Raw genomic sequence first — 14,359 nt, 5'->3', positions numbered from 1 at the left:
AGAAATTAGACTGATTAAAAATCAGGGGAAAATCACAAACTGTTAGATGGATCTCTTAGGGGCTAATTAGTATGTTGAATTTTGTGCCAAAAACACAATGTTTAACAATTCTAGAAATGTAGGTGCCTTCATGATTTATTTCTGAACTATATTTTGGTCCGATGAGTTTACATATGAAATGCAATCCATCCTTTTTTGTTTTCCACACAACCATTTGTGTTACAGTCTACAGAAGCTGTATGTGTAATGCATGCTCCTTCGTTCCTTTGGGCTATGAGTTATGGGCATATGGAGGGAGGCAGAGAGTGTGGACAAAGAGCAGGAGTTTGTCTGCAAGAATGAGATCAACTTTCATGTTAAAACCCAGGTAACTGTGAGATTACATTTTGGTACTTCAGGAGCAGGCAAGGGACAATTGTTAGCATTCCCATTGTGAGTTATGTAATAGAAGGACTAGAGGAGCTTGCAGAAGCAAAATTGAAATGACCCTCCTCACGACAGAATAAATATTTAATTGAAGCCTAATAATGGACTGTCATAAGAACAATAGTCAGCACATCAGTCAATTCTGTTCACCTTATAAAAGGGAAATTTGAACAACTCCCTTCTTTTCAATCTATTATTTTTAAACTTTTGCTTTGTAAACCACTTACTATCAACACAGTCAGTCAGCCCACATAAATATAAGCGACAACACACAGGTTTGGAATGCGGGTGGAATTCTGGTTTAATATTTAAACCGTTTACAGTCTGAAGCTTTCAGGGCTCCTCAGTAGGACTTGCCAATCCCTCCTTGTACTCCTCATGTTAACAGAGCAATGGTGACCAGTAACTTGAATAGACACTACATGACAATCCATTGCACAGACATATCAACCCCAGACGAGAAAGGCTATCAACTTCTATACATAATGCAATAAAATTGTGTTTCAATTATCCAGTGTTTTAGACTAGAAATGGAATGCATTTACGGAAGCATTAATAATAATATGCATTCATTCTAGATTTGCAGCAACATATACAATGCAATTCTGTGAAGCTACTCTGAGATGGCTCATTCATTTCAAAAGAAAGAAAATGTGTGCATTTACTAAACCCAACAAAACAAAAATGTAGAGAGGCTTCGAGAGAAACTGCAGTGTAAAACACAATCTATGGTCAATACAATACCCTATTATCTATTGTATAAGGGCAGACCTGACATACATAAAACAAGCCAGTTTCAGTAATTCAACCTTATATTAGGGTTTTTATGACTTTAGGCTATGACTGACTAAATGTTCCTGTTGGGAGAGAACATGTTTTAGTGCTTTGGAAGATTTATTTGATTTTGAGTTGTTTTTATAGACATAGTGTAATGTAAATGTGCTGTATTTTTACACTGCGCTATTCTAGTCTTAACGACTACTTAAAGCGCTTTTACATGGTACAGATCCCATTCACCATCCACACAAATTCATACACTGTGGCCGAGGCTGCCGTACAAGGTGCCACCTGGTCATCAGATAAACACTCACACACATTTACACTCCGATGGCGCAGCATCGGGGGCATGTTGGGGTTCGGTGTCTTGCCCAAGGACACTTCCACAGGGCCAGGGATTAAACCACCAACCTTCCAATTGGCAGGCAACCGCTCTAACCACTGAGCCACAGCTGCCCTTACTTACTGTGTTAGTGTATTATTGTATTTCGAAAATTACTGTTGGAGTTTGATTTCCGATGTGCGATTGTGAGAATAGAGTTAACTGTTTTGCCAGTTTTGAGTTGTAGGTGCTAAAATTGTTAAAAGTATTGAAAGAATTGTCATAGCAATCATAAAAAAACTGTAAGACATACATTTGTGTAATAAAACTTCTTATATGCAAATTTCAACAATATCACTCTGACATCTCTCCATTAGTGCATGTATATGTACTGAGCATGCATGTGTAATTCAGTAAATTGTAATTTCCAGTTCAGGGACTAAAAAAGTATACATTATTATGTTTATAAAAGTAAAATAAATGAAATGTTAAATCTAAACCTACATGTTAAATCTTAATTTAAATGTTGAATCTAAATGTTAAATTGGATTTAGATTTAATTTTTAGCATTGTCATTTAGATTTAGATTTACCATTTAGATTTAGATTGAAACATCAGTAGCATTGGCTTAATACGTCTTGATCCAATAAATTTAAAAAAATAATTTCTAAATGAATGCAGCAATCAGATAGTCGACTGAAAAGCTGTTACAAGCTATATTGATTAGATGAAGATAATTTGCAGGTCCTGAAAGAAAAGAGGCAATAAAAGAGAAAACAAGCAGGGAATGTACCACAATGACTTAAAACACTCATCCTATGTGACTTAGCGCATCACACCCCACCTCAGTAAATGCCATGTGCCACACACGAATGGAAACTGTCCCCAGTGCACCCGCAGTCTGCCACCAGGAAACACCAGGAAACAGAAGAACCATTCTTAAAATATTAAAAACCCACAGTGCTATAAAACTGTATGGCAGATAATAATCTTTTCTTGACTAGAAATAAAAGACAATGACAGTTAGACAGGTTTACAGTATAAAAGTAAATTTTTTCACAAGCCCTCTGGCTTGTACATACTGTCTGTTTCACAGCTATTTACCTAGCCCTGGCAACCACTGGTCTGCATGTCCTCGAGGCACCATCACAAATCGCACACCAAAAACAAAACAATCAGCCAACACATGCTTTACATTTGCAACATATTAGGATATATATCATGTTTTACCACCACAAAACACCACATGACTTACAGTAGATACCTGCCTGTACAGCCTTTTTTAAGGATTTTGAAGTGCTATTGCTCAAAGCCTCCCAACAAATAGTTTTTATCAGTGTAAAATAAACGGCAAGCTTGCATGAGGCTCCATTAAACAACAACTTACCTACTGAGCTATGGGCTTTGTGTAAACCCAGCTTATTTAAGGGAAGTACAAACGTTTGGGTTCACTCTACAAACTTTGCATTTTGGATTTATGAAACATCCTGCAAAGCATTTCCCTTCCCACAGTGAGTGTCCTTCACAAATGGCTTAAATTGTATGAAAAGAGGTCTGCTTTGTGTTGGCTTTATCTTAGTCTACACATCCACGACTTTCCACTTCCGGAAATTGCTCCGGTGCCAGAACCTCCTCCACAGCACTGTAAAGAAAGGTCTGGAGAAACTTTTTCCTAATTTGGCCTTTGCACTGGATCTTGCGTAAGTGTACCCAACATAAAAAATTACATTATTTTCTAATGTCCCAATAGTGGTATTCAGTCATGCAGATAGTTTTAAGTTTTTTTGGACATATTATCCTGAGTAACATAGGCACTGTCCCTGGAAAGACACATTTCTTGTTATATCATTATACATTGACATATTAGGTGTTTGGTGTTTTTTGGCCCCAACTTCTCCTTCCAAGCAGCGCGGCAATGGTTATGTATGGGGTTAAGGTTAGGGTCAGCTGCCTGGAAGGCGATGTTGGAGGCCAAAACACCATCAAAAGCACGTTTCTTACATTTTTTGTGTTTTTATGTTACCTTATAACATTACATGGACACTGTTTTTGAGTCAATCCCCAAAGATGTGGATGAAAATCACCCCAAAAAAATTCCACTATTGACTGCAGTTTGAGAAAAGTTTGCTAAAAAGTACCATGCCCAGCTGATTTTGTTTCAGAATTTAAAGTGATCCAAGCCTTAAAAGAGCCACACAATCCTTTCAGTTCATATTTGGCAACACATTTACTTTGTACAAATACTCATGGCAAATTTCTCCACTGTTGTTTCCTACCTGAGCACTGTCACAGCCTGTCACCACAAAAATATAGCAGAGAACTTTCTTGTCAGCCTAAATCACTTTATCTGATACTGCCTCTCTCTCTCTCTCTCTTGGTTGCATGTTTCCATACAATCTGCTTTGCACAGCTAGATACCATGTGTGGTTTTCTTAGGTTATGTGGACACATTGTCAAAATAATAAATAAATAAATAAAAACTGACAATTCAGACATAAAAAAAGATACCCCAAAGATTTTGTTGATAAAGGACTGATCTTCTTGAAATTCTAGTTGGTGTAAGTGTTGATATAGAACTCTAACCGGGCTGAAGGGTTGGTTGTAAAAACTTATATCGGTATGCCCTCCAATGTTTTCCCTCTTAGCTTTTTGAAGAGCAAGCAAATCTTCTCAACACCACAAGACATTTCAAATAAATTCTTCATTGGCCTGTCAACATGTTTTTCCTCTCCCTTCAACACCAGCAAGAGACTACCATGATCTACTATGAAATGGCCTCATTGTGCAGGCCATCAAGGATTTCTACGGCTCCATCTCCGGGTGTGCTCTGAACTGTGAATTTCAGATTCAGACAGCCCAAGGCCCAAGGCCATGAGCCGCTAGCGCTGCTGAAGCACTCTGTTGCTTCACACATCTGAAATTGGCTGACATGTTTAAGTGTGCCGCACCTTTGCTCAATCTCTGTGTGATTGCTCTCTGGAAACCGTGCAAAGCCAAGTGACTCAAGACCTACATGTGTCAGGGCAATGAAGTTCTCCCTTCTCTAATTTTAGTCTGCATTTCCAGAACTGCCACATACACACATTTTGATGAGATTTATGGTTCATACAGAAGGGCTGTTAGACACATCAGCATGTGACATGGTAATCTAAAAGAGGATATTTGACAGATATTTTTCCATTTCGTCTCAGTATGCCAGCATCCTTTAATCCCTTAATATCTTACCAATAACTATTAAGGATTTAATGTCACTCCTACTCTGCCGGGGTTTGACTTGATTCTCTCTCAGTTTTCCTGAACCCAGGACACAGCTGAGACTGACTGAGCCCATGAAATCTTTAAAGTCTCCACTCAGGTGTCACAAAATCTGCCTTGCAGCAACGGGATGTTCAGATGCTGAATAAAAGGAAGTCAAAGGGGCCATTTTGCCCTGAGTCAGTATATTCATGTCAAGTTAGCCTCCTTCGACTTGTTTCTGTGGAATATGACAAAAAAAACATGACGTAACATTGAACTGTCAAATGTTAAATTTATAGAAATTAATTTACCTTAATATCTTGACTTAAATAAAGTTTTTTTAATTTCACTTAGTTAGAGATGCTTTAGAATGAAGCTTGGTCATCCAAGGGGTTTGTATTTGCTCAGACTGAAGCCAGTCTCAGTGTAAAAACACGTTGATCACAGCAGCTGAGATAGATGAAAAAGATCACTCCACATTTTAGTTCTCCTAAAAAACCTGCAGTTAATTTTTCATAGCCATACCTTTTAAGAGACTTGTCAGTTTGATTTAATGTTCGGCTGACAGTTATTGGTTTTTGGTGTTTACCTCTTATCACTTCAGAAAACTGGGAGGCCAATTTATACTCGAGATGCACATAAAGCGGCATAAAAAATTAAGATCTTGACGCCTTTGAAACTTTATAAAAGCTTTCTATAATGCTGCTCTGTGTGTAATTGCGTTGTGCTCTTTTTGTGTGTGTGTTAAGAGGATGGCAGATGTTTGTGTTTTCTCTATTTATTGTTAAGACTGACACATCCCCACATACTGTAGATGTTTTAAATGCAATTCTTTTTCTTCCTACTTTCTCATCCGCAGCTTCACTTACACACTGGACAGTTTGCTCTCGAGTGATGGAAGTTCAGACTGGATGTCGTTTTTACTCCCATCACCAATGCCCAGAGTTTGCCTTTGTCAAGTTAGAATTTTACATACTAAATGACGAAGCTGCAATAAGTGTTCATTGACACATATGCTGGCACAAAATCTTTAAAAGGGGGCTTACAGTGAAGAAATTGTCTCACGTGGTTCCAAGGATTTAAGTAGAAGAATAGAGGATTGATGTTTGCGCTGCAAGCCCCTGAGTAGAACTGGCCCAAGGTCTAATCAGAAACCAACAACACACCCCTCCCCAGCCACCCTCCCCCCACACAGCCACAGGATTTTCTCTCACTATTCAGGGGCTGATAGATGAGCCTCTCTTTGTATTTCAGCCATGCACTTTCTTATATCTGAAAAGCCAATTCATCTTGGGCAAATGCAAGAGGAGGAGGGAGTAAATGAAAACTTCAAAAATAAATTTTTCCTCTCCTTGCCAGCACTCAAATGTCATTCAGCTCTCTAAGCTCTTGTCTCTCATTCATTAATTGCCCCAGCTGCTTCACCTACGTCACGTGTCTCGACTACAACCGAAGTTTAGGAGATTCTAACTGGGCCATTCCCCTCTGTCGTTTTTTCCATGTTGATACATTCACAATAGATAAGGGACAGTCTGCACAGACTTACATTGGGGGAAAGATACCACAAAAAAGGGGGAAATGGGCTTGTCTCCTGATGGACTGTATTAATATTTGCTTCTCAGGTACACTGCTGTTCAGACATTCGGGCAAAGTAGTTTATCTACGCTCACTGTCAAATCAAATTCAAGCATTTAGTAGGCCAGAAAGATAACCAGTGTAATAAATCATCCCTTTTTCATGCAGCAGGGCATCAGAGAGGCTGCTGTGCGAATAGGCTGTTTGAAGTTTAGGCGCTTTCATTACACACGTCAAAAACGTGTACAACGTTTCATGATACTATAGTGAACTATGTGGCAAATTCTTTACACTTCCAGTGGCAAAATAAAAGACTATTTTTTCAAGAAGATTATTTTTCAGCCAGCAACCCATTACACACCAGAGTATTTATTTTAAATCCCAGTGTTTTACTGAGCCCATGTGTTAAGAGAGAAACGGTGTCATGTTTAATTAGCAAAATCTCACAGTGAATGTGGACACCTTGTTGACACATCCATTCCACATGAGCTATTGCTGATTCCTTTGAATGCAATTTACATAATTATACCTCATCCAGTCCTGTAGAGCACATGCCTCAAACACCATGTTGCTCGCAGCAAAACAGCATGAAGAGAAACAGCCATATTAACGCTTGTGGCAAGAAAACACTAAATGTTGATGCGCCTCTTCCATCTGCATTGTATGAGACATGATGGTCTCGCTGCATTACAGATATGACCCACAATCCCCCATATGTGCACAAACAGACACACACATGACACCTCCTCCTCTTAAAATATACACACAAAGAGAGAAAATCTCACTGCCTGAGAAAGATGACCTACATTTCAACAATGCTTTTCACTTACTGTACATATTTAAGTTGATCTGCCTCCAATATGCAAAACCCATAGTGCACCATCTCATTCCAAAAAATAAATTCTAATTTACATTCACAATATTGCAAAACAAGACTCGCCACCAGTGAGTTTCTGAGCTCTAAGGTAACATTCAAAGTCAAACAATACCCATCTCCCCCAAAGAACAATGAAGCATGACAGTCTGAATTGCCAGATCGTACTGTCAGAGGGCTTCTCCAAAGCTCTGAGCATTGACTTTCCCTCTGAATCTTGTCTTGCTCATCTATTAACTTTGTTTATGTCTGCTATGTTACATGTCTGGAGAGACACCTTGAACACTGGGATACAGCTTTCCGTCCAAACATAAAGAGAGGAATGAAATATTCATCCGCTTGATTGTCTTCAAACTCCAGGAGAAGAATCAATAAAACATAGCATTGGCTTCTTTCTGAGTTTTAAGACTTCCGATGGGGTTTGTAATCCCCATGTGACGTCGGAGGCTTTACTCTCGCATATGAAAACACCAGAGTTTTATTTTGATGTTTGAATTAATCAGCAGAGAGCATCTTCTGAACAAAAAGATCTGATGTTGCCTGTGGGATCTGTGGCCATCTGAGATTTCACAGCCTGTATTTGAAAGCATGTTTTGAAGAATGCACTTTAACAGCCCATAATGAGCTAAGATCCATAGTGCCCTTCATGTCTGCTCTACAAAACTCAGCCAGTCTTTTTTTCCTTCTATAGGTTACCACAGATTTTGAATGTCCTAATCTATCACCTCGGAGTAAAACTGACTAGTGTTGAAAATAAGTGTCGACTCAATAACCTCACTCCGTTGTATGTTTAAACGGAACTTTCATGTGAAGGTTAAGCCCCTGCGAAGTGTGTCATTGCAGCAATACAATGGGGCAATTATGCGGACCAGGTCAACATATGTACCAATGGAACACAAAGGACAAAGCTAAATAGAAGATGACTGTGACCCCATTACCATGTTATCATAGATGTTAAATAAATCATTTTAGTCCCAACTCTATAAATAACAATTTAACAAAGACAGAAGACAACAATACTCAGGATTTGTTAACGCATGCATCAACTGCAGAAATAGCTACTTTTTCTGTGATATATCTTGATTACTTCAGGCTGTTCTCATGAACTGTATGCACACATAGCCATGCAAGGAAATGCATCGTTACTCATATGCATTCTACGTATTTATTAGTGTGAGCCCAACACCGACATTTTCTGTAAAGTAACACCCTCTGTTGTCTGTAATAATTAAGGCCGGAGCACCTGATACAAGATGTCAAAAAATCCGCATTGACCGAAAGCTGGATTGGTGGATGGGTCCCAAAACACAGGACGTTCAAGCAGGGGAGCAATGTTCATGTCCCAGAGTAAGTTAAGGGGTAAATACAAGACTTTCACCGGGGAAATGGATGTTTGTGTTTTCTAGTCTTAACCTGTTGTATTGGTGGCTAAACTAAGGTACAATGGCTGGTGTAATCATCAAAGGTCATTTAGTAAAATATCATATGAACTGTTGTGTATCTTTTTCCGAACTCTATCATATGAACCAATTAATTAGAATATGTTTACATGTTTGTACATATAATACTCGCTCACTTGCCAAGAATTAGGTGATACCACTCTCATATCTGAAGCCAAATATGAAGATACAGCCAGCAGCCAGTTAGCTTAGCATAGCACAACGACTGGAAACAAGAAGGAAACAGCTAGCCTGGCTCTGTTTGAAGGTAACATAATCCACCTACCAGCCCACTAAAGCTTATTATTTCAATGTTTCGTTTTGTTTGTTTAATCTGCATAAAAAACAAACATGGCAAACTTCAGGATGTCGGAATGTACTTAATAATGTGTCAAATGATCATGACGGTGACGTTTGAAACAATGAATACAACTTCAATAAAAATTATACATTTGTAATGAATTTAATCCAACCAACTTTCCAGGTAAAACACTGTGGAAGTATGACATATTCACGAATTTTTTTGCACGTCTGTTAAGTGTTGCATGCTGTGTGTAGAGGGAATATCAAAGACAATCTCCCTTTTCATACCACCTCACTTTCGTACCAGCTGACACATTTTACTTATAAGTATGTGCTAAAAGCTTTTGCTAATGTTTGAAAAAGCCCACTTAAACGTGAATGTAACAAATGTATGTCACATTTGAATGTTTTTTTTATTTTTTATTGTTAACCCTAACCCACATGGGTAAAAACAAAAAAGGTTTGAGAGAGAAACATGCATACAGAGAGAAAGAAGACAGTCTAGATTCTCTGAGACATGGAATAGCCTTTTGAGTTCTTTGAGGCAAGTGATCTACCACTACAGCAACATTCAGTTGAGCTGAGCTCCACCACAGTATAATTTGCCTGTGATTTCTAATCTTTCTAAAAGAACGCGAGGCTAAGTGCCTTCCACAAATGCAGCCTATCATGGCATTTCTTCAGGCATATTATGGACCAGAGTGATTAGAGACTTTAAAATGCAAAGGCATCCCTTGAAACTGAATGCATTTACAATCCCATTAAATATGGAATTGTGTCTGTGGGCCAACAGTAAATTTGAAATATCTTTCCCCGCAACAGTTTTTTTCTTTCTCTCATAAATTTTCCGTTTGCCGCTTGCTTCCTTCACTCTGTTGTTAAATCTGTTTGGGCTGTGTATAATTTGCCAGTAACTTTCATGGAAATAGTTTCACTCGACACAATTATATAGCATTAATCATGAAAATGCTATCATGATTCACTATCAGCATTATCCAGAAATTTTTATGAACGATGATTTTGATGCTTTCACCGTGAAAAAAAAAAGTTATAGAAAAATCTACAAAGGCATAAAATCAAATAGTAATATAATAGAGCTTGAATTTAAACTATGGGATGCTGTACTAATTCTCCCTGGGAAAAGGACCTTGAGTTCATGTATTAGATTTTTTTTTTAAGTATCCCATTCTGCTCTCTGTGTAATATTTTATTTTTAACTGCTTATGTAAAAGTCAGACATGCCAACAGCTTGAATTTCCGACAGGTAACAATGAGCATAAAATCCATCGCTGCAAAAACATTAAATTTATTTTATGTTTTTGATCAGGGCACAATTCAATTAAATATGTAATATGTAAATAAAGCTGTACAACCAACTGTGGAATTTGCACACCACAGTAAAAACAACCATCTGCTGAATAACCTTCCAAACCATAAACAACCATTTACGTATCATAAAATCACATAAACTCATTTGAAACTAATGCTGCATTGTAGTATAATAATCCATCTATCAGCACAGCCATTTGACCTGGTTTAATGTATTCCAAAGAGAATCGCCCATACTGAATCTATGATCACCTCTGTTCTCATTAAAGTAAAAATTAGGTTACATAACATGTGGTTCCAAATTGAGCTGAGAGAAAGAGAGAAAAAAAACAAGTGTTTATCAAACGGAACGGTCCTCAATGGTTTCCTCTCATTTCTTTGCTGCATTTAGAGAACATTAAATGTTTTGCCACTTTTTAAAGTATGCAATATTAGTCGTACAAATTTGCCTGGGCGAGAACTTGTAGAATATTATCACAACAATACAGAATCTTCTTTATTCATTTTGATTAGGGTAAAAGTTTTTCTGTGATATGAACTCCACCAGTCAATGTAAGATGCATTGCAGAAGAGGCTTTTTTCGGTGATTTAGCACAAAACACTTGCCTACTTACACATCCAGCAGATATAGAGCAGCATTCACCTTCGTTTGGAGTCATGTTTGTATGTTTTGTGTTGTGTTATTTCACTTTCCTCCTGGGTGAAGCACCTCCAAATTTAGCCTTTCAATGACAGCACAAGTTAAAAAATAATTCAATAATAATAATAATAATAATAAACATCACACAGTGACTCATGTGTAAATTGGGACCTGCATAAAAACCCAATAACAGAAAAAATATACATTTCTAACTAACACTAATTGTTTTATACACTGGATTTCAGGATAAGACAAAACAAGGTGACAGCAAATGGCATGCATTGTAGTGGAAAGCCTGAATAAGTGTCCCGTTTAGTCCTCATTTAAAAAAAAAAAATCAAATATTAAGTTGCTGGACTCAAGCTTGTGGGAATCTTAACATTCTTCGTCAATATATCCAGACATCTGAATTAAACACAGTGGTGTGAATTTGATTAGATGATTCTAAACATCAACTATTGTCTGTATTTGGAGCATCTTTACTATATTACCTTATTCCAAAACATGATCTTAACCGAGTGTATTGCAAACGTGACTCTGCTTGAAGAAGCAAAAACAATCTGTCACAGTTATTCTCTCCATTAGTTAGAAAGCTTATACTGTAATATTGACCACCTACCTTTTTGTTAACTGCATCCTTTTCCCTGCAATGTGTCTCTGTGGGCTTTTCACAATGTTTAAGATCATTATTGGTTTATTGTCAGTGTTGTGTTTGAGATTATTGTTAGTGTGTTAACCACAGCTCCCTGTGAACTGTATGGCTGGCTAACAGTGTTCTGAGCAAAATACAAACAGGCTGTCAACAACTCTCCTCTACACCATATTAAGATATATGGTAGATGGAGAATTTGGAAGAAAATTGAGATAAATTGTGAGCAGATGCCCCAAACATGTGACTTCAGAATACTGGGTAGTGGAACAATTATTCTCTGGGTTTCTATCCTATGCATGAAGTCTCCACAGCAGATGAACAACAACACGTAATTATACTGGAGAGAACAAATCACTATCAAATCTAAAACGCTCCACTAGAGGTTGGACAGAACAACTAAACAGAAGGAATGGGCATGAACACGTTTGGTGGAAACTAAATCAAATCCTTAGTGAAGATTTACAGCTTTATTTTTAATATAACTGCTTAAATGTAGCTTACACTGCACTTTCAGCTATCATGGTTAAAAAAAATTGGGGAATTACCTTAACCGGGGTTGATTATATCTATGCCAACACCTCACAAATATGACAAAGAGGAGGCATGCGTTGCACTCCATCTGTAGTCCAAAGTGCACAATTCTGTGGAGGAGATTATGGTGATATTGTATTGTGACCAATTTAAGAAGATGTATACAGTCCATTATAGGGCCAAAGCTATGTGGACACCGGAACAAAGCATGAAAACCACCAAGTGTTACGTCATTACACAACTGATTGTGCATGCATATGACTCAATAAGCCATGGGCATTATAAAACTATCTGCCCTTCTAGGAAGAATTTCAACAAAACCTTTTTTTTGCTCCTATTCAGCTGTACAAGCATAGAAGAGCAGTAAGACCTGCAGTCATCGTCCATTCCCTAGGCCTACAAATATGTTTTCCATAAACCAGGAGAGAGGCAGGATGTCTAATCTAATGACTGGAAAGATAAACAACCTCGCATTTACAGTATGAGACAATTCTGTCAATAAGACTATTGAAAACATCCCTTTATTCATGAACTATTTTTACATACACTGATTGTAATTACACTGTTCCAATTCAATAAGGCCACGCGGCATACCGATGTCCTTTGAACATTTCCACATTTCCATCGTAAGACACCGTGAAAACTACAAAGAAAATCAACACATAAAACACAATGAGTCAAACATACTTCTTCCAGTCATTTTACAGTCTCTTAACCATGTTTCCTTAACTAGACGGGCCCAACGGTGTTTGCTTCACAACAGTACAGAAAGTGCATTAAATGCAAAGAAATTACAACAGGTGTGGCCTTTACATTCTCACAGTCCTTTTAATTCCTCTGCCGGCTTACTGGAAAGCTTCTGCCATTTGTAGTTAAAGGGACTCTCTCCACAGCATAGATATGTCACAGAGTTTGAAGATAATGCTAATATTCTCACTTTCCTTGCTCAATTTGAATCTTTTGAGCTGTTCTCTACAGCACTGTATGTTTTCATAACTGACATTTATTTGTCAGATTCATCTGTTTTTACATTGGTTCTGACTGCACTAGCCTTTGGACGTTTTACATCTCTTAGTTGCCTTACTTTAGGAGAATTTAAGTCTTGAAAGGATGTCATAGGATTGCATGCTATATCTTCTTCCTTTTTTCTACAAAGTCAGCTAACTCCTTGAAATTGGGATATTCGTTTGTTTGTCTCAGCTGCTTTCTGACATGGCGATTCCAGCGAGAGGTCAACCAATCTGGGAGTTTCTGGAGCATCTTCCGGTTTTCCTCATAGTCATTCAACACCTGAAGTCCTTTGATGTAAGGCATAAAATATTAATGCAGGCTGTCAGAAAATCTCTAAATTGTCTTAATTTCGCTGACTCTTTTGAACCAATCTTCGACCAGCTGTTTAATTGTTCTCTAAATGCACACTGGATCACAAAGGAATGGCCATATTGTGCATTCCATGCTTCCCATGCTTGATCATAAGCTTCAACATCCTTTCTTTAGAAGGTTCCTTCTACTACAGATCGTGCCTCATCACTGATGTATTTCTGAAGGTAAAACAACTTGTCCACTTGATTTATACATCAACGTTCTATCAGTGCTTTAAAACTTGTTCTCCACTCTAAGAACTTAAGTGGGTCTCCTAAGAAGACTGAGGGTTCAGGTGTAAGAAGTCTTGTAAGAAACATTGCATCATGCAGGGCTTGGTGTGGTGTGCTGACTATTAACAAGTTCTTAAAACCTCAGTCCTCCACAACAGCACTGGGCATCATATCCTGAGCAATAAAGTCGACAATTCCTTCCGTGATATTATTTTTGCGTTTGGATGGTAGAGGCTTAACATCCAGCGGCGTCCGGGGGGCTCTGGGGAACGCTACCGTTGTTGCGGGTGGGTGCGCCAGCAGTTATAAAACGATTATTAGACTATGAAATCTGCCAATTCTGATATGTTCATGTAGCCTGCTCCAAACAGACAGGGCATCCTAACGGAGACAAGTTAGCTTACCGGTTTTAGGTGATATGCCACCTCTGTAGTCAAGCTGTTACTTGCAAACTGTTACTTGCAAACTTTGCATTCGACTTTTTTCCGTTATCTATTTTTGTAAGATGCTTCCACACTGGCGATGTCTTCGACGTGGTAAAGGAGGACTGACTATAAATTAAACACTCACAATTAAAGAAATATTCACCAAACCACTAAAACAAGGCTATCTAGTTCTATCTTCAATCTGTCCCCAGTGGGTTGGGCTAATCCAAAAAA

This window comes from Etheostoma cragini, chromosome 11, assembly GCF_013103735.1.
Source record: "Etheostoma cragini isolate CJK2018 chromosome 11, CSU_Ecrag_1.0, whole genome shotgun sequence".
In the NCBI taxonomy this organism is placed as follows: Eukaryota; Metazoa; Chordata; class Actinopteri; order Perciformes; family Percidae; genus Etheostoma; species Etheostoma cragini.
Note: the sequence above shows the minus strand (reverse complement) of the source record.